We start from the raw sequence: 24,249 nt of genomic DNA on the forward strand, positions 1-24,249 counted from the left end.
AACAGATGGCAATATTGGGCAGCTCGGGCACCGGTTAAAAGAGAAGGAAATCTTTTTTTTTTTTACGTAGTCTGTAAAGTGTTTTATTGGAACAGATAATTCACACTTCTTCACAATAAAGTGACTTTATTTCAGGTGCTTCAGGGGTAATGTACAAAAATGAAGGTGATTCTGGATTATTCCTCTGCCGTTTTTACCGTTTCAGGTAAAAAATTATTGAGGGTCTTTCTTTGCAATAACAAGATGAATACTTAACGATATATTCAACAATCCTAAAAACTCTGGTTCAGTTCAGCTCCGGGGTTTAGGGCATGAGAGGGGAAGTGTATAGTCTGCATACTATTTAAAATAGCCATTAATAAACTCCAAAGGTATATAAAATTGTAGAGCAATGAAGAAAGGGGAGGGGAAGGAAGGGAAGCCATGGTGCTTCCCTTAAAAAATCAACAGGGTTTTCATTTATCTGCTTAGAACATTTTTATGCCACCTTTCCAGGAACCTGCCCAGGGCAGCTTATATAATGAACATAATAAAAGCACGGCATTAAAAAGATATTAATTGAAACCCAGCATTAAAAACCCATTTTGTACAGTCACCAAAATTAAATAAAAATAAATAGCTTTCAAAATTATAAGCTTACAAGTGGGGGATCCTCAAGGACTTGGGGACATCTTGTTTTTCCTCCCCCACTTTCCTCTTTCTTATTTCTGAAAGGACCCACAGCCTCTCTCCTTTTCCTGCTTCCTTCTCTCCAGCTAACCTACTGTTATTTCCCCCCTATCTTTAGCATTCTTTTATTACCTTCCCAGCAGCCTTTCCATGGGAAAACTCTGGCCCTGTTGCATGGAAGGCCAGTCTCTGGGATGGGCCCAGTAGTGCTGCAGGGCCGGACCCAGTTGCACAGAGGGGGAACCTAGAAGGACTTACAGGAGGCATCTCTCTTTCTCCTGTATCTCCTTCCCCACTTTATTTGTTTGTTTGTTTATTTATTTATTTATATTTTTGAATTATATCCCACCCTGCCCCCACTCAAGAGGGCTCAAGGTGGCTAACAACAATAATTAAAAACAATATAACATAAAAATCCCAGTATATAATTTAAAGCCAGTCAACGGTCACCAAATAGATGGTGCACTAAAATCCCACTGTTATCTCACCCTGCTCTCATAAGCCCATAACCATCCACAAAAAAACACAAGAGGGGGCAGGGGGGGAAACAGAGGGGGTCTGTCCAGTGGCCAATGTACTTTGCAGAGTGCGTGCAAAGTCCTCAACCATATGTCTTGCAAAACATCTCTGTCTTGCAGGCCCTGCAGAATTGAGAAAGGTCCCACAGGGGGCTGGTCTCCTTAGATAGAGTTCCACTGGGCTGGGGCCATGGCTGAAAAGGCCCTGACCGTAGTTGAGGACAAACGGACTGCTCTTGGGCTAGGGACCTCCAGTAGGTTTTGAGAATTAGAGCACAACATCCTTGTGGGGAAATTGCGGGGGTGGTGATCCCACAGGTATGATGATCCCAGACCTTTTAGGGCTTTAAAGGTTAAACCCACACCTTGAACCTAACCCAGAAGCCAATCTGCAACCAGTGCAGCTGCTGGAGAATAGGTTAAATAGCGGCTCTTCAAGGGGACCTAGTTAGGACCCATGCAGCTGCATTCTAAACTAGCTGAAGCTTCTGGAACAGTCTCTAGGGCAGCCCTACATAGAGTAAGTTACAGTAATCAAGTCTGGAGGTGACTGTTGCATGGATCCCTGTGGCCAAGTTGGAGCAGGACAGGTAAGCTTTTCTTATGTTCTTATGCATTCTTAGTATTTCTTATGAAAAACCTGTGTCCTGCCTAGACTACTTCTGCATCCCACTAGTGATATGTCTACTACTGATTGAGAACTACAATCATAGACAATGTACAGCAGGTGCCTATGACTCTCTATCCCTAGTACATTCCATGCAGTGGTTCCTGGGAGTTTGAGTTTAATATCCCCATAGCTTTGAGCCAAGGTGTCTACTGGGTATGACACACTTGTGAAAAATGTCCATTAATTTCTGAAATCAATTAATTATGTCAAAAGACCTTATAATAAAAATTGAAAACCAAGATGCTGAGGTAGCAGACCAGGGAAGAAATGGGATCGAGTGGAAGAACATTATGAGCCATAGCTCAGCGCTAGAGCATATGCTGTGCATATATAATGCCCTGTGTTCAATCTCAGGCATCTCCTGTTATAGGAGCTCAGATAACAGATGCTGAGAAGACCCCTGCCTAAGATCACAGAGAACCACAGCCAATCATGCGTAGACAATACTAGGTTATATGGAGCAATGGTCTGAGTGACTCAGTATATGCCAACTTCATGTGGTCATTACCTTTGGATACCTTACCAGGCTAGTAGTGAAAGCTAGGATGGTGTCATGGTTAAAGTGTTAGATGACAGTTGGTGAGAACTTTGTTCAGATCCTTATTGCCATGAAGTTCTCTGGGTGATCTAGAGCCAGTCTCTATTTTTCAGACTAATCTACCCCACAGGGGAAGGAGACACCTTATATAGTGTCCTGAGCTGTGTGGAGGGAAGAAGGGATAAAAATCAAGTCAGTCAAGGAATGGCAATACCGTTCCCTCATAGAAGTGTCCTTCATTCATGCCCATGAATGGCTTTGGATGGCAGGTGATTGTTGTGGTCTTTTTACTTTGTGAAATATTTTAATGGGCTCCTGTTTCATTTTGTCCCATTGCTCGCTTGTATATTTTGCAATTTATTTTCATTTATAGATTGGGCATTTTTATCCATAGTTTTATCTTGTTTTCATGGTATTTGTAAGTTCCATTTGCAGGCACAATGGTGCCAAAAAAGTAGCATATAGCTTTGGCAGCAAGCAAAGAAACGAAGGGAAGTCCAGTGTAGAATTTGGCTGACACAAGGGATATGCTGCAGTGGGAAATGTTGTGGTGTTGTAGCTAGCCAGAGCGAGCCCTTTCCATCATGTCCACTTATGGTTCCCTTCTGATTAACCATGGTATTATACACTAGATTAGTGGCTGGTATGTTGCTTTTGATGTATCTGTAGGGAGGCCACAGAGGGATTTTCTTCCTTCTCCAGGGTTAATCCTGCCTCCCCTATCACAGTTCTTTGATTACAGAGCCCTGCCACTCTGGCAGATAAAACATTTTATTCATGAGGCGCTGGCACGAATGAATCGAAATATGGTGGACAGAAGGGCGGTGCTGTGGGGAGGGGGGGGAGATAAATGGGGAATTTCCATGGGAAATCAAATAGATGGATCAGGAGAGAGACCTAAACTACTCAAACCTCCATGTAAAAATGGCTGTTCTGCCCAACACTCCCTAGTTATGGTAGGGTTCTTGCGTTTTATACAGAGATCGGGGTCCAGCAACTATTCATTACAGTTGAATCTATAGCATATCACAACAGAAAGAACTGAAAGACTGGGAAGATCCTTTTATATCCTGCATTGACAGCCAATTCCAAAGTATGACTCAATTATGTTATCAAATAGGCTAAAGAGAAACAAATACCATTAGGGATCAAACGGCTGCCTGGACCTCAGAGTCTCAGCTTGCCCAGGGTTGCCTGAGTCCTACATAGCTAATTTATTTCTTCTTGTTCCCAAAGAACAAATATGTTCCAGCTGTTGTAGAATGTACACACACACACACACACACACAAAAACATTTTTGGTGGAGAGGGGAACTGTTGCTTAGAATTTCATTTTCTTCTTTTTTCAACTTCATCTGGAAACTCAGCAATTGACATGGGAGTTTAGTTTGGGTAAGAAATAAAGACACATATGGATCAATCTATCTGCATCCCATTGCACTGCAGGTAAAGCAAAACAAAATTTGCTTCCTCCTGCCCACATAATTTTTTGTTTTTAAAAAGACAACAGGCTGCTTTGCCAGCAGTGTTTTTCCAGTGCAACGTCTTGCACTGGCATCAATGAGGGCGTTCCTGGGGCATTCCGGTTGGTGCCCCCTAACCCCTATCTGCCTGGGAATGCCCCCTTATGTTGCCACAGAGTTACACCTGCAAAAAGGAGTTTTGCAAGGCTGGGGGGGATTTTATTTTCTTTTAGCTTCTGCACCGCAGCAAGCCACTCAGAGGTGCCACAGCTACGCTGCCCCCCCCCGAGCACAGTGTAAATACCCCCCCCCCCAGAATTGGGCTGCCTGGCTGTCACCCACCTAATCTGAGTAAGCATAAGAATGCTAGCCATTAAACAGTCAATGAATTGACTGAATTTGCATAAATGGGAATTTGTGGGAAAGTATTTTTTTAAAGAAAAAGGCATACTTTTTCTAGATAATACAGCTTTCCTTTCAGGCATTCCCTCTTGTCCTTCACACAGGAAGAAATGTTTCTTCTAAGTTGGCAAAAGCTAGCTTCTGTCTTTATAAATACTTGTATTAAAATAATTACAAAAATTAAACACCTGCTCGATTAATTGGGAACACGCTTTCAGTTGATCAAAATCTATTACTTTGTCAGCACATGTTGCAGTCCTGATCAATATCCACTGTTGCACAACCTGAAGTTTTTCAACACTCAGCTCTAGTGCTAAAAGAAGATTTTCTCTTTTACAAGCTTAAGTTTAAATGTGCTGTGCCTTGGAATTCAAGAGCCTGCATGTTGCTCTCTCAACTGAGTGCCTAAAATTGCTGGGATTCATGCTTTTTTAACAAGGTGCTTCATGCTTGGTTTACAGCTGAGTAACCAAAGAGCTCTGAACTGAGAACAATCACCACAACATTGATGTTTCACAAGTGCATGACGCACGTACCACTTACCAGATTTCTAGGCTCCCATGCAGGGTAAATATATTGCTGCTGCTAGCAATGGTAGTACTAGTAAAGCATTTTGCCACAACCATAGACGGACAGCCAATGTTGTACTGATTTTTTGTGTGCCGTCAAGTCACAGCTGACTTATGGCGACCCTGAACGGTTTTCAAAGCAAGAGACATTCAGAGGTGGTTTTCCATTGCCTGTCTCTGTGTCATGACTCTGTTGTCCATCTCCCATCCAAATAATAACCAGGGCTGACCCTGCTTAGCTTCTGAGATCTAACAAGACCAGGCTAGTTTGGTGTTTTTGAAGTAAATGGATGTAAATCTTTTTAGGGTTGTACTAAGAGTGTGAATTATAAATGGGAAGGCCCAGCTGAAATCTCACCTCAGCCACAGATTCATTGACATTAGGCAAGCCACTATATTCTTAGCTTCCCATCTGCAATGTGGGGATAATATTGCTGGTCTACCTTACAGAATTTTCATAAGGATTATTAAGGCAATGCATATAAAATGTTTTAACATGCTCAGTTATCAACTGAAAGGCAATGTATACATTATTTTATTTACTTATAGTCCACCTTTCTTTTTAAGACTCAAGGCACATAACAAACATTAAAGTCCATGCAATAGGAACAGTATAAGATGAACAATAAACAATGCAGTAAGATTGCACTACAAAATTATTTTTAAAATGCAGTCAGAATGGACTAAGACATGGCACATCATAAGCAATGCAAAAACTGGATTACAAAAATTAGAAAAAGATGCAATAAAAGATTGCCATAAACTACAGCTCAGTTCTTTTATAAAAATGCCCTCCTGAACAATTCCAATTTACACATTTTGCAGAACAATCAAAGTATAGGAGCACTCCTCATCTTGTCAGGGAGGTCATTTCACAAACGGGGAGCCACAACAGAGAATGCTTGGGGTACATGCAGCTGCTGATCTTACCCATTCGCAGGGTGGCATCTTAAGCAAAGTTTGCTCAGATGGGTTGAGCCATCATGAGGGGCATATCGGGGGATGTGGTCCTTTAGATATTTATTTCTTTATTTCATTTATACCCTGAGAGACTGTGACTGGCCCAAGGTCACCCAGCTAGCTTCTATAGCACAAGTGGGGATTTGAACCTGAGTCTCCCAGATTCTAGTCTGACACTCTCAACTACTAAACAATTGTGAAGGGCTTTGTCAGCAAAGGTCAATACCTTGAACTGAATCCCAGAAATAATTGCTAACCAATTGAGTGACTGCAGAACAGGTATAAAAAGCATACTTCTTCTAGCTACTGATAGCCATTGAACCATGATGTTCTGTACTAGGGTTGTGCAAAAATATTTCCCCCGTAAATTTCAGGTTTGGGTTTATTGGGCCTGATTTTTTTGGTAAACCCAGAATAAGCCGAATACCCATACCAGTAAATATCAGTATTCAGCTTATTACTGGGTTTACTGAAAATTGTGGGTCCATTATAGTCTATTGGGATTTTTTCCGAAGCTCCTGTGGGGGCACTTTTGGAGATAGTGTGGCTGCAAGGGACTCTCCTTAGATGGTCACCAAAGTTTGGGGAACTTTGGAACAGGAGGTCCAATTTTATGGGCTTGCAAAGAAGTTGCCCCATCCTCCAGGCATTTGCAAGCCGAGCTGTCCATTGGTTTTCAGGTTCAGAAGTTCAGCATTGCCGAGGACTGGTGGAGCCGATTGACAGGCTGGCGCCTCAAAGTCTGGGGGCTCACTTCATATCTGGGGCATATAGCATGATATCCATGCAAATTAGCTTCCAAACTGAAGAAAACGGCTTAAATGCAAGAAAAGTAAGGCATGGAAAGCATCCTGTGAACACTCCTTTATTATGGTAATCAAAAATCTGATTTCAAAAGATGGTCACAGTGTGGGGAAACGAAGTCTCTACTCAGGGTGACCTTCAGTTTCAGAGCAGGTTTCGGGGGGGGGGTGAAATCAGAGCCAGACGAAATCATGACCAATGCAACTCTTGTGAAGGAGATTGCTCATCCGCGCGGGTTAGCAGTCTTCTTCAGAAGCCTGGTGGTAGCAGCAGTCGAAGCTGGCACTTTTTATTGGAGGGTATATCCCTCTGGACGGGACTTGATGAGCCCCATCTTTTTAAAAAACACTTATGCTTGATCCAGATCAACCCACTGAATGGTTGGTCAGACCAAGTTGGCTCTGATTACACGATCCCAACCTCAAAATGGCCCCAACTATGGGGCCCTAACAAAACCTGTCAAAATATAGAAAAATGGGAGAAAGCACAGAGCTATGCCTCTGAGTAAAGGCGAATAGCCAAACCTGAAAAAGCTGAATATTTATGAATATGAATATTTATTCAGCTTTTTCAGGAATTGCCTATTCAGCTTTGGGGAGATCCCCAGGTTTTGGCGTTCGGTAAACTCAAAGCCCGAATATTGCTGAAACGGCTAATTTTTGGGTTTATTTTCAGTTTGGGTTTATCGATATGCACAACCCTATTCTGTACCATGTGGAGTTTCTAGGTAGAGTCTATTACAATAGTCTTCCTTAAAGTAAATAAATAATAACTGATTAGATTGAGACGCTGTCGGTTTGAACTGTTTGTCTAACCTACTAAAGCAGTTCTGCTGATAAATGGTAGTAGATGCTCACACACAAACAGAATATTTTGGGGAGGTTGCTACATATGATGAGTTGTGGGTAGGGTTGCAAATTTCCTGGAGAAAAAAAATGTCCTGTTCCTTAATGGAGGCTTAACAAGATGTTATTTACCAGTTGATATTATTTACCTCCATGCCATGAAATGCTTCAACTGCCCATGTCCACATACTCACCTACTATTAAAGGGACACATCTCCAGGGCCACTGGTATCCTTAGTTGTGGGGAAACTCTTCCTTAACTTATGAAGCTGTGTTCTATACCAAGTCAGACCACTGGTCCATCTAGCTTAATATCATATATTGCAACTGAAAGCAGCTCTTCAAGGTCTTAGGGTGAGAAAATTATTTCCCACTACCCTGAGCTCCCTGGAAATGCCAGGGATTGAACCTGAGAACATACAAAGTGGATGCTCTTCCACTGAGCCACAGTCCTTCCTGAACTTTGACTGTGTAGACCATGCAGCCACCACTAGCCCCATCACTGTTGTCTGCTTTCCAGATGGGCAGCAACTACATGAGATACAGACGAACTAGTGTGCCCATGTGTCTGGGGGTATCTAATCAAGTGCAGATGCCCCTTCTATCTTCTGGGATTCCAGTCTGACTTGATTATATGAACTCCTCATTTAGCCACGGTTCCAGACAGTGGTTATTTGTCAGACTCCTAATCCACATATACTCCCCCAGAGTTGACACAAGCCTGCAGAAAAGACTCCTGTCTCTTTAGTAGAGGCTTAATGTGTGGAAATGAGCAGCTGAAAGGCTGAAGGTTTTCACAGCATGGAGTAGGGTTGCCAACCTCCAGGTGGTAGCTGGAGAGCTCTCCAGGCAGAAGAGATCAGATCACCTGGAGAAAAGGGCTGCTTTGGAAGGTGGACTCTATGGCATTATACCCCATTGAAGTTCCTCCCCTCTCCAAACCCCGCCCTCCTCATGCTCCAACCTGGAGTTGGCAGCCCTAGCATGGAGGTACATAACATCACTTGGTAAAAACATCTCATTAAAAGGACAAGACATTTTTCCCCCTTCAGGCAGTTGACACTCCTACATCTATCCATAGTCATTTGGCTAATTAGACTCATATTGATTGATCATCTTGATCATCAGTTTATTCACCATGGCTCTAATTTCTTTTTTTATTAATGTTTTATTTGTTTTTATATAAAGGGGTACAGAAAAAAAGGGAAAAGAATAGAAAAAGGGTAGATTTTACATTTCAGTTGTTGATTCCGTGCCCAAAAGGAACCTATTCCCATCCCACAGTAGTATCCCATATGCAAATTTTAAGTTCAGCTGAGAAATTCATTACTCAAAGTAACAGTGGTCTGAAATTGTTCTATAACATTGTTAAAAGAATCTAAATCTATTTATTAAGTCTATATGATAACAATACTATAATCCGATAACAATACTATAATCCAATATATAGAAAAGTCTTTCATATCATATTCGATCTTACCCCTAATCTCAAATTTAAAACATAATTATCTCATACACCTCCATCTAAGACTGATTGCCTTATCTGCTTGTCGTCACTAGACTCCAACCCAACAATTATTATACTATAATCCAGTCTCATTAATATATCATTTCATCCCTTATTTAAATCTGTACTATGGCTCTAATTTCTGATTGAAAATTCCATCAGGGGTTTACAGCAAGCTAACATTTTCTTTCCTTTTAAAGCTACATTTCCAAACATCAGAAGGGCTCACCAAATCATTAATGAGCCTGTGAACATGCGGTTTGGATATGGGGTATGCCACATTTTCTGAGCATTGGCCCTGAGTGAAGTTTTATCACCCCCCCCCCCCCAATGCAGTCATAAAACCAAGGCTGGGAGAAGAAATGTGGCTTTTGTAGCAGTTGTCGATTTTCAGATTTTTTAATAAGCTTCAGCCTTCCCTTTATTGTTTTTTTCTCTTTCAAATGCCAAAAGGCAAAATAACAAAATAAGACTAACTGTACTTTAAAAGCACATAAGTTTCTTACAAAGCAGTTCTGCTGGAATTAGACTGCTGGTTCTTCTTGCAAGAAGTGCTAAGGCACCATTGATCAAAATAGCCTGTTCTAATAACATTTGGAACGGAACAGTGTTGCAGAGTATACAAGCTTGTGTTCTCTTTATCCTACCGAAAGGAAGTCCACTAAAAATGTATCCTAGTGTTTACTTTCAGACCAGTCTCCAGTGATTAGAAGTGCATGCATATAAGTCCACAGCTACATGGCACAGCGCACAATTGTGGTTCCTTCCACAAGTTGTGCCAGTGCGTATGGACACTAGCCAAGGTTTTACCTCCCCCAGTATAACTGACCCAGTCTGTTCATGATCAGTCACTATGTACAGTACTGTGGCTTCTCTATACCCAGTCCTCTGTTCAGTTTAATTATCTATCATTCTACACTTAGACAGATTTAAGCAAAGCAATATGTTTAAATTGTCACTGCCTTATTTTTATTCTGAAGGAAACAGAAAAAGATGGAGGAACTATACATAGTTTCAGAGCTCTCTATGATTGTCACAGGACACAATCCAGCCAAATGTGTTTTTAAGTTCTGGTGATTTTGGCACTAAGACAAATGAGACTCCAATATGCTTACCTTTGTCTGAATGATCCTCATAAAAGTTTATATATGGCAAGCAGATGGGATATAGATCCTGCATCATCAATAGCTATGTAACAATTTCAGCAGGTGCAGAGGTGTTTTTTCAGTCCACGGTATTATAATATGAGAAGCTGCACCTGCCCAAGTTTCTTTGTCCATACAACTGTTTTCCTTTTAAAACTTATGCTGTGCTCTTTGTCCAAGAACTGAAGTGGTTTGTGTGTGTAAAGTGCTGTCAAGTCTTTACATACATAATTTCCAAGCAGCTTCCAGTCTTGGCAGCTAACAGGGCAAGACTTTTATACCTTCTGCAACAGAACTGCATTATGTGTCACCAGATAATGTTATTAAAGATACAGGGGCCAGGGACCGTACTACCACATTAGTTAGTAATGCTTTCAGTTCTTATTCCCCTGGTTTGAATTATCAGAATCAAGCATATAGATAAAGGATGCATCATTTTTCCTGCACAAGTGGAACAAAATTTATCTTATTAGAAGTATGTATATATGTATGAAGAGCCTCATGGCGCAGAGTGGTAAATTGCAGTGCTGCAGTCAAAGCTCTGCTCATGACCTGAGTTTGATCCCAACAGAAGTCGGTTTCAGGTAGCCGGCTCAAGGTTGATTCAGCCTTCCATCTTTCCGAGGTCGGTAAAATGAGTACCCAGCTTGCTGGGGGTAAAGTGTAGATGACTACAGAAGGCAATGGCAAACCACCCCATTACCATAGTCTGCCTAGTAAACATCATGGTGTGATGTCACCCCATGGGTCAGTAATGACCCGTTGCTTTCATAGAGGAATACCTTTACCTTTATGTATATGTTACCTTTTAGCACAAAACTTCTTCCAAAGCATTTACAATCTCATAAAATCATAATGAAAACCAATATAATATATTATCAGATAAATACAAACATCAACAAGAAGAGACAACACAAAAACAAATGATAGCAGAAGCAGCAAAAACTGCCATCCAAAGAACAACTGAAGTCCAAGTAGGTTTGTCAACCTCCAGGTGGGACCAGACTACAGAGATCAGTCCCCCTGGAGAAAATGACTGCTTGGGAGGGTAGACTCTATGGTGTTCTATCCCATTGGGGTCCCTCCCCTCCCCAAACCCTGCCTTCCCCAAGCTCCACCTCCAAATCTCCAGGTATTTCCCAATCCACAATTGGCAAGGGAGCAGTCCTGAAGGAATCCTAGTCCCAAAGTCTTTAGGGCTTCAAAGGACAAAACTTTAGCATGTTAGTGTGGCTGTAAAGCTCCTGAGGACTCTTGAGTCGAAGTCTGAACAGGGCCCAAGCTGTGGCAGTGGTGGGGAAAGGACTCTATCCTGCGTAGGCTGCAAGCCCATTACCAGTGAAATAATGTATTTTTGGCATTGCAGAAATAAAATGGTTTTTTTTTCTTTCATGTTCTGTGAGATGACATGTATGGGATGCTCATGTGTTACAAGTTTCTACAAGTCCCCAAGTAGGGTAGGTTTTTGGGGCAGAGCCTGAGGAGGGCGGGGTTTGGGGAGGGGAGAGACTTCACTGCTATAGAGTCCAATTGCCAAAGTGGCCATTCTCTCTATCAGCTGGAGATCAGTTGTAAGAGCAGGAAATCTCCAGCTAGTACCTAGAGGTTGGCAAGAAAAAAACAGTGCAAGCAAACTATATCAAATACATATATTCAGGATTCAACAAACAGTGCAAAAACACACAACAGTGCTAACACTAACAAGGTATCTATCTAAAGTATACACAATATGTACAAAGACTGTTCTAAATTAACAGCAAAATGCAATAAGGCACAATGGCTCTCTCCAGCAAGACAAGAGGAGTTCAATATATAAAACAGTCCAAAGCTAATAGCTTAATGATAGTAAGCTGTCAGCTAAGAAAAATAAATAGGGATGCCAGCCTCCAGGTGGGTCCTAGGGATCCCCTGGAATCATTTCCAGACTACAGAGATCAATTCCCCTGGATAAAATGGATACTTTGGAGGGTGGACTCTATGGCATTGTACCCCACAGAGGTCCCTGTCCTCCCAAGACTCTATCCCAAATCTCCAGGAGTTTCCCAACCTGGATCTGGCAACCCTACCCCTTTCGTACCCCGCCATTGGCCAAGGGGGACCTGGCAACCCTAGAAGTACCTTCTTTCTTATATTGCTAGAGATTAAAGTGGTAGTGTGGTTCAGTAATTGTAGTTGTAAAAGGCAGGATGTCTTTATCTCAGATCTTATCTTAACCATGAACCCAGGGGGTAGCCTAATAGTAGGGTTGCCAGCTCCAGGTTGGGAAATACCTGGAGAGTTTGGGGGCGGAGCCTAAGGAGAGTGGGGTTTGGGGAGGGGAGGGACTTCAATGCCATAGATTCCAGTTGCCAAAGTGGCCATTTTCTCTAGAGGAACTGATCCCTATCGGCTGGAGATCAGTTGTAATAGCAGGAGATCTCCAGCTAGTACCTGGAGGTTGGCAACCCTAACTGGACTCAAACCTAGCTTCTCTACTGCAGACCAACATGGCTGCCCTTCTTGTCTGGAGAACACCTGGAGGCTGGCAACCCTACTATCGAGGCACCTCACAATCCGCTCTCTGTTTCCTGAGAGCAAGAGGGGCAACCAGGGGAGACAATGACTTAGCAGATCTAGGTCTGACAGGGACTGCAGACTCAACTGCCCTCTGCCCTCATTGTTGCATTTTTGTAAAACAACAACAAAAATCACCTCCATATTTCCACTTTAACATGAATAGGCAGAATTTCCCTCCCTACGCCATTGCACTAGAAATATGACTGGGGAAAACTCTTATACAGAAATACCAATCAAAGATGATTCAGTGGGGAGTGAAGAGGGGCGAAATGTTTTGGTTGGATGAATTCCCCGTCAGGCACATATCTGCTGAGAAGGTGGTTGCCCCTCCACTGCCCCTGTTGCCCTCCTTACCCCGAGGAAGCAGAAGCTTAAAGAAAGAGTGGGAAAATGGAAATAGAAATCAAAATGCTGAAGCAAACATTGTGGTGTTTCACCAAATGGCAAGAATTTGCTTAACTGGCTTGGGTTCAAATGTTGGGGTTTTTACACTTCCAAGCTCAATAAATGGGGAATGTTACACTCAGATGTGGATTAATTACATTCGCAATGCACACTCCTAATTTCCAGTTTGGGGGTTGTGAGTTGCTGATATAATGTACAAAACATATTGGTATATTTGGTGACGTTGATAACAATCCTACCCAGAGTAAGTCATTAATCAGTATCAGGAGGATTCAGGTCAACTGAAGTTTTCAATGCAGAAAATGCTTTATTTGACAAAGAGGAGTGTAGGGTGAGAGAGTTTTAATGCAATCCACATCCTATTGAATTCAGAGGCAAATGTCCTGCTCATTGAATGGTTGTTGATTGCACTAAAAAGCAATGTCCTCTAAAAGCCTGGCTATCCAGTGGATATATGGGTGATTCATTGCCTCAACATCTCCAGCTAATTGGCAAGTTCTTGATTCTGCCCAGAATGATTCATTGTTTCAACTGTTATAATCCACCACAGAATCTTAATTGTGTGGCTCAGGTCTGTGGAGAATATGCTCTTTATCCTGAATATGGACTTCAATTTCTGTTATTCTCTGCTTTTCTCTGTGTTTTTCTGCTCGCCATATAATCACAAAGTCTTTATCCTCAGTCACTCCCGTAAAAGAAGAGTGAAAAAGGTGGCAGATGGAGGTGCTCTAGCAAAAGGGCTCCATACCAGCTGCTAGACTCCTTGTCACCAATCTGATTGGTAGACTAAACAGCCAGGACCCAGTCTGATCTTTCTCTCATTCTCTCTCCCATGTGAGGCAAATGCTTCAGGAGTAGACAACTCAGGCTATCGAGGAGAAATCACCATGACAGCACTCTTGCTAACAAGAGGGTTGGTTTTTTTTTTTTTTGATGCAATGGTTAGCATCAAAATTGGCAGCAACTCACAGTGGTGAAGGCTTGGAGGTGGGGCTAGAAACAGTGGAATTCGTAAGACTGTGTGATTGGTGGCATGGCAAGGAATCATGTTGGCTTGCTTGAAAGAAGCAAGAAAACAAGACACTCATCGTGCTGTGTGGGAAGTGTTCAAGAATCCTCTGCTTTGTGCTCCATCTTACTGTGTTAGAATGTACTTTGTACCCACAGAACACACAAAACTCTTATATTAAATTCCCCCCCACCAGGAGATGTAAGTAATCTACAGAATTATGTCAAGATTTCAAGGTCCCCAGCCCCATTCAGTTCTCACATGCTGGCTACTTGGTTATTTCTTATGAAATAAGGAGATCCTGGAAACACTCTGCCACAGTATTATTGGGTCAGTCCAGCATCTTATGTTAATTGGCCTGCAGGAAAATTCCCTGCCCACCCCTCCAGCCTTAATGTGTGGAAATGCAACACTGAAGCTTTTTATGGCAATGACATAAATAATGTACCATTAAGTCTCTATTAAAAGGACAGGACTTTTTTTTTTTTTTGCTTCAGGTAACCCTAGTATGATTGTCAGTAGCCTGGAGGAAAATATTCTGTCCCTTTACTAGAGGCTTCATGAGATTTTAATTTCCAGTTGATGATATTTACTTCAGTACCATAAAAAGAGGCAGCAGCTCCGCACATTAGCCTCTATTAAAGGGACAGGAGGACATTTCGCTCCAGGTCTGTTGGCATTCTTATTGTGAGGAAAGGAATGAGACAAACTATGAACCCTATCCCCCTCAGCTAGAGAAAAAGGGGTTACACATCCCCTGTTCTCTCAGCTTCCTGGTGTGGTGTGTGACTTAACCCTTCCCCCCAATTCCTTCCGGGTTGGTCTCATCTTTCCATTGAGTTTATGTGATGTTTCCCAACCAGATCCCTCCCTCCCTCCTTTGCCACACCTTTATTCCAGTAGGCCTTATTCATGAGCAGGAGGCCCCCCTTGAGCCTTCTTTCTTCTTGATGTTTGGCCAAGTGGGCACTGCCACATTCACATCCATTCCTTATACTCTTAGTTATTTATTTGCAGAATTTATATCTCACCTTTCCACAGCTAACAATTTAAAAGATACATGATAAAATTACATTAAAAAACTTTTTCCTCTTCCTTTCTTCATTCTTCTCTTGTTTGGTACCCCAATTTTTCCTTCCCCCAGTTGCCTCTCTCTTTCCCACACCCATCTAAACGATTAGCAAGAGCCTTAGCCTCTTTGGTAATCAATATGTCTTCTTTGCTTTAATATTCTTTAAAGTGCCATATGCATTGACAGCATAATCATGATTCAATGACTCCTACATCACTGAAAGCAATGGGTTTAGACTGGAATAACTTGCCTTGTTAGGTAGGGTTGACTGAGCTCATCATGTCCACTTGTTGTTTTTTCTTCCAGACTTATTGACTGGGAGATTCCCTGATAATCTAAATGAGCCAGTAAGAAACAGCTGGTTTCTCTCTTCTGGAAGTGGATGTCTTATCAGGATTTCGGTTGTTAGGAAGAAGCAGATATCAGGTGAGGAAACTTTGTTTACCAGCTGGGTCTTCAAAGGAAGATCAGTAGGGAGAGTCTTTTCTCTTTAGACACCTTCTTGTCTGGACAGCTAGATTCGAGTCCAGTAGCACCTTACAGACCAACAAGATTTTCAGTTTATAAGCTTTCGAGAGTCAAAGCTTTTTGATGAAGTATCTAACAAAGGGAGCTTTGACTCTTGAAAGCTTATACCCTGAAAATCTTGTTGATCGGTAAGGTGCTACTGGACATAGGGTTGCCAGGACCCTCTTCACCACTGGCAGGAGGTTTTTGGAGTAGACCCTGAGGAGGGAGGGGTTTGGGGAGGGGAGGTACTTCAATGCCATAGAGTCCAGTTGCCAAAGCGGCCATTTTCTCCAGGTGAATTAAATCCTAACAGCTGGAGATCAGTTGTAATAGCAGGAGATCTCCAGCTAGTACCTGGAAGTTGGCAACCCTAACTGGACTCGAACCTAGCTTTTCTACTGCAGACCAACATGGCTGCCCTTCTTGTCTGGATAACCTCAGATAACAGGACATGGCTTAGTCATGGTCAGTAAACATGGGCCCAATTTGATGGTATCAAATTTTCTTTCAATACTTGGTGTATGTTCAGCCAAAGGTATGAATTTTTACACCGCTGATATCAATTGGGCATATCTTTAAATCAGTCTCATTGAAATCAGTGTGATATCTATTTATTTAAAATATTTACATCTGCTTATTGGTTGAAAGATGTATCAAGCATTTTATAATAAACAGTAAAAAAGAAAGACCATTTAAAGTACAACAGAACCTCACAATAAAAAATAAAAAGGGGCAGAAAAACAACCAGCAGGTAGATACTTCAATAAAACATTTTGGCAGTACCGACAAATAAATAACATCAATTTGAACCAAGCCTGGTGAAGCCAGACTGGCTTGATCAATTTTTTGAAGATCAAAAAAAACAGAGCAAACCATCCTTCATGGGGAGAAGGTTTCATAATGTTGCTGCTATCACCAAGGAGGCCCTGATCCATGTTACCACTTGCCATACTACTTCGTAGGTGAAGGTAGAGGAAGACTTTTCTAGATGCTCTAGGTTGATGGGAATAGGAAGGCTTATGTTGTCGAAGATGATCCTTAGATCATTTTAGGTCATTGAAGTTGCTTAACCATGTCAGGATTGTGATATAACAAACTGTGCTTTAGGCATGGTCCACATGGAAGTTCTTCAACACAAGTCCTGTGAAAATGAATGCAAGATGCTCAAACATGCAGTACTGCTCTTGCCCAGGTCCCGCTCATTTTTAATAAAGCCTGCAAAAGAGAACTTCAAGGGGTTTCGTGCCTTTTATTTATCAATATTTGGACACTCCACAAGCAAACTGGACTTAGAAGACTTTAGAATTTGGTATTTTAAATTGGGAGATCATTGTAATTTTATGTTTTAAATTCACAAGAAGCAGATGACTGTCATAAAAAGAAATCGGTTCAGGGTTTGAAATTGGATATTTCACTGCGGAAGTATGCTAACAAATGAAACTATAAGTTCCCCTGCTGTACAAGTTAGAGCGGAAATCATTGCAAGATTGGCATTTTATGCCAGTCAGTCTCAGAAATATTTTCAGTCTGCAGAGCATGGAAAAGTATCAGACCAAGACTTCTTTCATATACTGTGGAACTCTGCTTTGCTCAGTTGTACTAACAGATATAGGGCTGTCAAAAAAAAAAAAATTCGGTACAGTTCGGATTCGGCCGAATTTGGCCCTTGTGGGTTCGGTACGTGCCGAAGTCCGAACTCCCCCACTTCGGATCCGTTCAATTCGGCGGGAATTCAAAGTTCGGAAACAAATTCGGTTGAATAAAGCCATTAAAAACACAATCGCGCCTTTCCGCGGCTCTGGGGGGGGCATTTTTGGGGTTAGAGGTCCCAAACGTTCGGCAGAGCTTCAAAGGAAGTTTATTGAAAGACTCCCCAAGTTTTGTAAAGATTGGGTCAGGGGGGGCTGAGATATGGGCCCTGAAAGGGGTCCCCCCCACCCTTAATGTGCATCTCTCAGCAGAGCTTGCCACCCACGCACAAAGCTCCCAGCCCCGACAACAGCTGAGAAATTTGCAAAACAACACAACCTTGTTAAACAACACCTTTGCAACACACAACTGAAACCTCCCCCCTCAAGCCAGGGAGCGAGAGACTCGAGGGGGAACACACACCCCAGGCAGAACCGACGAAAGCCCCCTTTGGCTTCCCCCCCCCACAGAAACTGCTCCCTCCCCACACACACACAGACTCTGCTTTCCCCCCCACACACACACATACACAGGAGAAAAATTATAGATTAAAGCCCCCAAAGGGGTCTTACTGTGGCTGTCTTCTGTTCCATCAAGAGGGGCTGAAGAGGACTTGTAATCCAAGATGATTCCAATTAGGCACGGAACGTTTTGCTCTGGAGATGCACAGGATCGGCTGATCCATTCATCCCAATAGGGAAAAGGGGAAAGGGGAAAGGGGAAAGCCCATATCTCGGGACCCCCTGACCCAATGTTCACAAAACTTGGGGGGTATCTTAAGAACACTGGTCTGAAACTCCGCTCAAAGTTTGGGATCTGCACCCCCAAAAATGCGCCCCCTGCAGCCATGGAAAGAGAAAAGGGGGGAGGTGATATTTCTGCCCCCACTGAACCCATCTTTACAAAACTTGGGTAGTATCTTAAGAATAATTGACTGAAGCTATGCTAAAAGTTTGGGGGCTATATCCCCAAAAAAGCGCCCCCTGCAGCCACATAAATGGAAAAAGGGGGGAGGGAAAAGGGGGAGAGCCCATATCTCGAGACCCCCTGACCCAATGTTTACAAAACTTGGGGGGTATCTTAAGAACACTGGTCTGAAACTCCGCTCAAAGTTTGGGATCTGTACCCCCAAAAATGCGCCCCCTGCAGCCATGGAAAGAAAAAAGGGGGGAGCCCATATCTCGGGACCCCCTGACCCAATGTTTACAAAACTTGGGGGGTACCTTAAGAAGCTTCATCTGAAGCTCCAGTGAAAGTTTTGTGTCTGTACCCCAAAAAATACGCCCCCTGCAGCCACAGAAAGGAGCGAATGTGCACAAGCACCCCCACACACACGAGGATTTCGCTCGCTCTCGCTCTCTCCCTGGCCGGGCCGCACATCAGCTGATTCCTCCAGTACTCAATCCTGACTGATTGGCCAGAAGAAGACCCAGCTTGCCCACCGATTGGCCGGGGGAGGAGAATGCTGCTTACTGACGGTTATGCTGCTTACTGACGGCCGAATTTGCCGAATTTATTCGCGAACTCCCGAACTCGCTGAATTCGGCCCCCCCGGTTGCCCGCCAGTTTTGAGTTCGGTTCCTCTCGAACTAAAAACCACCGAATCAGGGGAAATTCAGCTGATTTTCAGTTCGGGCCGAACCGAATTGACAGCCCTAAACAGCTATACTAAAAATTGTCTTTGAAGTGACTGGAAACAATCTCCAGTTGGATCTTAAGGTTCTTCTGTTGTGCTCTTTGAAAGACTTTGTGAAGCTAAATGGTAGAGAATTAATTGTGTATCAGCAGCATGAAACCAGGGGTTTGCACTGAGGTGGGATGAAACTGCCTCTTCTACCTTTTCCATCAGTCAAGTTGCAAGTGGGAATTATCATTTCATTATCTTTTATTCAAAAAAGTCTATATAGCACATAGGCTTTTAGAAATAATAATATAGCAATAATTAAATTACAAGAAAAAAAGGAACATCCGGGGAAAGTAAATATTCAAAACATATTTTAAGATTGTGAATTAAAATTACAATTAAAATAGCCACAGAATCACAGGTTATTTAACTAGGCACTGAATCAATGGCAGTAGCTCAAATTTTTAGTGCAGCTGAGATATATTTGGCAGCTGTCAGAGATATGTGATTTTTGTTTCCAAGCAGAAGACTGAGTATGTGATAGTCTTCCGAATGGCTAAGAAAAGTTACAAGAGGGGGAAATATCCGGGAAGCCCTTAAACTGACATAGAATTTACATATAAAGGAAAAATGTTTCAGGGTTTCAGGCAACTCAAGACTACAAGAACAAATCCTTTGACCACGTGGTATTTTAGAAAATCTCCCAAAGAGATCAGCAATTGGTGAGGCATTGAAAAGGACCAGGGAGAAGAAAAGGTGATAAGAGGAAACCATGAGAAAATATAGATACTTATTGCCAGCAAAAGGTCTTGAAGAAGTAAAGCCCAGGTATAGGGCTGTCAAAAAAAAAAAATTCAGTACAGTTCGGATTCGGCCGAATTTGGCCCTTGTGGGTTCGGTACGTGCCGAAGTCCGAACTCCCCCACTTCGGATCCGTTCAATTCGGCGGGAATTCAAAGTTCGGAAACAAATTCGGCCGAATAAAGCCATTAAAAACACAACCGCGCCTTTCCGTGGCTCTGGGGGGGGGCATTTTTTGGCTTAGAGGTCCCAAACTTTTGGCAGAGCTTCAAAGGACGTTTATTGAAAGACTCTCCAAGTTTTGTAAAGATTGGGTCAGGGGGGGCTGAGATATGGGCCCTGAAAGGGGTCCCCCCCACCCTTAATGTTGTGCATCTCTCAGCAGAGCTTGCCGCCCACGCACAAAGCTCCCAGCCCGACAACAGCGGAGAAATTAGCAAAACAACTGCAAACACAACCTTGTTAAACAACACCTTTGCAACACACAACTGAAACCTCCCCCCTCAAACCAGGGAGCGAGAGACTCGAGGGGGAACACACACCCCAGGCAGAACCGACAAAAGCCCCCTTTGGCTTCCCCCCCACCCACAGAAACTGCTCCCTCCCCACACACACACAGACTCTGCTTCCCCCCCACACACACACACATACACAGGACAAAAATTATAGATTAAAGCCCCCAAAGGGGTCTTACTGTGGCTGTCTTCTGTTCCATCAGGACGGGCTGTAATCCAAGATGATTCCAATTAGGCACGGAACGTTTTGCTCTGGAGAGATACACACAGGATCAGATCGGCTGCCCCATTCATCCCAATAGGGGAAAGGGGAAAGGGGAAAGCCCATATCTCTGGACCCCCTGACCCAATGTTCACAAAACTTGGGGGGTTCCTTAAGAAGCTTAATCTAAAGTTCCAGTGAAAGTTTTGTGTCTGCACCCCCAAAAATGCGCCCCCTGCAGCCATGGAAAGAGAAAAGGGGGGGAGGCGATATTTCTGCCCCCACTGAACCCATCTTTACAAAACTTGGGTAGTATCTTAAGAATAATTCACTGAAGCTATGCTAAAAGTTTGGGGGTTATATCCCCAAAAAAGCGCCCCCTGTAGCCACATAAATGGAAAAGGGGGGAAGGAATAGGGGGAGAGCCCATATCTCGAGACCCCCTGACCCAATGTTTACAAAACTTGGGGGGTATCTTAAGAACACTGGTCTGAAACTCCGCTCAAAGTTTGGGATTTGTACCCCCAAAAATGCACCCCCTGCAGCCATGGAAAGAAAAAGGGGGGAGCCCATATCTCAGGACCCCCTGACCCAATGTTTACAAAACTTGGGGGGTACCTTAAGAAGCTTCATCTGAAGTTCCAGTGAAAGTTTTGTGTGTGCACCCCAAAAAATGCGCCCCCTGTAGCCACAGAAAGGAGCGAATGTGCACAAGCACCCCCCACACACACACGAGGATTTCGCTCTCTCTCTCTCTCTCCCTGGCCGGGCCGCACATCAGCTGATTCCTCCAGTACTCAATCCTGACTCAATCCTGGCCAGAAGAAGACCCAGCTTGCCCACCGATTGGCCGGGGGAGGAGAATGCTGCTTACTGACGGTTATGCTGCTTACTGACGGCCGAATTGGCCGAATTTATTCGCGAACTCCCGAACTCGCTGAATTCGGCCCCCCCGGTTGCCCGCCAGTTTTGAGTTCGGATCCGTCCGAACAGAAAAGCAACGAATCAGGGGAAATTCGGTTGATTTTCAGTTCGGACCGAACCGAATTGACAGCCCTACCCAGGTACAATGGACAGCAAATTTGTTTGGTATCCAATAGAAGATGACTCCAGTCTACTAGTTCAAGGTGTTTTTTAATCAGAGTACAAGCTGTATCAAAGCCTAGCTCAGACAAGCTAGAGAGGGAAAACCTAACTTCTAGAGTGATGTGGTGCTAATTTCAAACAGTGTATTAGTTGCATTATAAAGAATTAGTAATGATGGCAAAGCAGGATGTGATTTCCCACACTGTGATTTCCCACAAAATATTGGATACTTTTGGATACATTGCTGGTTAGCCCCCCACTTCCATTTCCATATATCTGTCTATGCAGTGTAGCATGTCCTACTATTTCTGAAATGTGGCTATTAGGAGCCCTCCCCCCAAATATTTGGAGTTTCCCCAAACAGAAACAAATCAAATAAAAGAACAGATGATTTGGCTAGCACCATGCTTCCGTGTCACAGGACTCTTAATGGAGGCAGGAACAGAGAAATCAAAACAGAAGAATTAGGACCATTTGGAGCCAAATATTTATCTTCTTTTTACTTTTTTATTTTGCATTTTTTACCTTGCTGCTTGGCTCCTTATGGGTCTCAGGGTGGTTTAGTCCACATTAAATATAAAGCAACAATATACAATTATTATTAAAGCCAGCTAAAACCAAAAAATATTTTAAAATAAAAGCAGCCAGAAACAGCAACTGAAAACCTTAATTTCTGTTTTCAATTTTCAGCAGCTGACATGTCAACAAAAATCCAGCCAGACTCCCCAATACTGGCTAATATTAAACAGTTTTTCACTTTCTCTTAAATAAGAGAGCTAGCTTAATGGACTTCTCCAGGGAGATAGTTCCACACTTATGGGCACCACCCATAAGAAACTTTGTCCCTCAACCCAACCAATCTAACTTCAGATAAAGATGGCTCTTATTGTATAAGGAAGTTGATATGGGAAGGAAAATTTCCAAGGTTTCCTGGACCCATGTTATGCTACAAAGCCCATAAGCCAGTGCTTCTCAAACAATAGGGTAGACCACAGTGGTACTGTACAGGCTAGACCTTGGGCTACCAGGCTGGAGCCCCTGCCCCTCCCCAGTGGCACAACAGGAGGACCCCAAATGCAGCCATGCAACTCCTACCTTTAGCTGTGTACAGGCACAGGTATATTAAACAATGGTGGCCTTTTATGTTACTTTTCACTACAAGGAGGAGGAGGAGGGACCATAGTGAAGAGCAACAGAGGAAGGGAGAGGAACAATAACTGGCATAGGGCAGCAGGAGGAGGAGGAAGTCAATAGTTCATCTTATTCATATTTCAGAGTAAAACCCACTGAACAAGATAGAACTTCCTTCAGAATACAAATGCATCGGATTGCATTGTAGTAGGTGCTAGAATCTCTAGGGTGCACATGGCACAGCGGAATTGCATTAGGTTGCGGCTTGAGGAAATAAAGTTCACATGAAGTCTTTTATCTTAGTAAATAAATAAATAAATTTTATTTGCGGCAAGTATGCCAGATAAAACAGGTAAAACAGAAACTGACCATACAGAGTAGATGTTTACAACCAAGCCAACAAAATTAGGAATCACCCAATTTGACATTTCCACAGATTTAGGAAGTACATTAAGGTGACGTAGCTTCATTGCTACTGCACAGTATTTTGCGACCTGGGTCAGTGGTCGGCAAACTCATTAGTCAACAGAGCCAAATATCAACAGTACAACGATTGAGATTTCTTTTGAGAGCCAAAACGCCTTTTAACAACCATTCATGCACGGGAGGTTTTGCCTTGGATTTGCTGCTCTCTCGATGCACATTTTCCCCACCTGCATTCTCAAAACTCTGCAGGGGGTTTTATTGTTGAGTTTTGAGAATCTGGATGGGGAAAATGTGCATCTGAGTGGCAAATCCAAGGCAAAACCTCCCATTCATAAATGGCCAATAACCCCCCACGCAGAGTTTTGAGAATCTGGATGGGGAAAATGTGCATCTGAGTGGCAAATCCAAGGCAAAACCTCCCATTCATAAATGGCCAATAACCCCCCCACGCAGAGTATTGCGAATCTGGATGGGGAAAATGTGTATCTGAGTGGCAAATCCAAGGCAAAACCTCCCATTCATAAATGGCCAATAACCCCCCACGCAGAGTTTTGAGAATCTGGATGGGGAAAATGTGCATCTGAGTGGCAAATCCAAGGCAAAACCTCCCATTCATAAATGGCCAATAACCCCCCCACGCAGAGTATTGCGAATCTGGATGGGGAAAATGTGCATCTGAGTGGCAAATCCAAGGCAAAACCTCCCATTCATAAATGGCCAATAACCCCCCACGCAGAGTTTTGAGAATCTGGATGGGGAAAATGTGCATCTGAGTGGCAAATCCAAGGCAAAACCTCCCATTCATAAATGGCCAATAACCCCCCACGCAGAGTTTTGAGAATCTGGGTCTTTTGCCTCACCTACCTGCCCGGTCCCTTTAACCGTAGATGCCGGGGGGTTGAACCTGGGACCTTCTGCGTGCCAAGCAAAGACTGCCGCTGAGCCACAGCCCCTCCCCATGGCCCTCCAAGGTCTCAGGGGGAGGTCTTTCCCATCACCTGCTTTCCCGGTCCCTTTAACTGGAACAGCCGGGGGTTGAAGCCGGTGTCTCCTGCTCGCCGCCAGACCCCCCTGCCCCCCGGGGCTCTCGGCGCCGCTCCAGCACCGCCCAGCCCTGACTTCCTGCTAAATTT

The sequence above is a fragment of the Euleptes europaea genome, chromosome 1 (genome assembly GCF_029931775.1).
Source record: "Euleptes europaea isolate rEulEur1 chromosome 1, rEulEur1.hap1, whole genome shotgun sequence".
Classification (NCBI taxonomy): Eukaryota; Metazoa; Chordata; class Lepidosauria; order Squamata; family Sphaerodactylidae; genus Euleptes; species Euleptes europaea.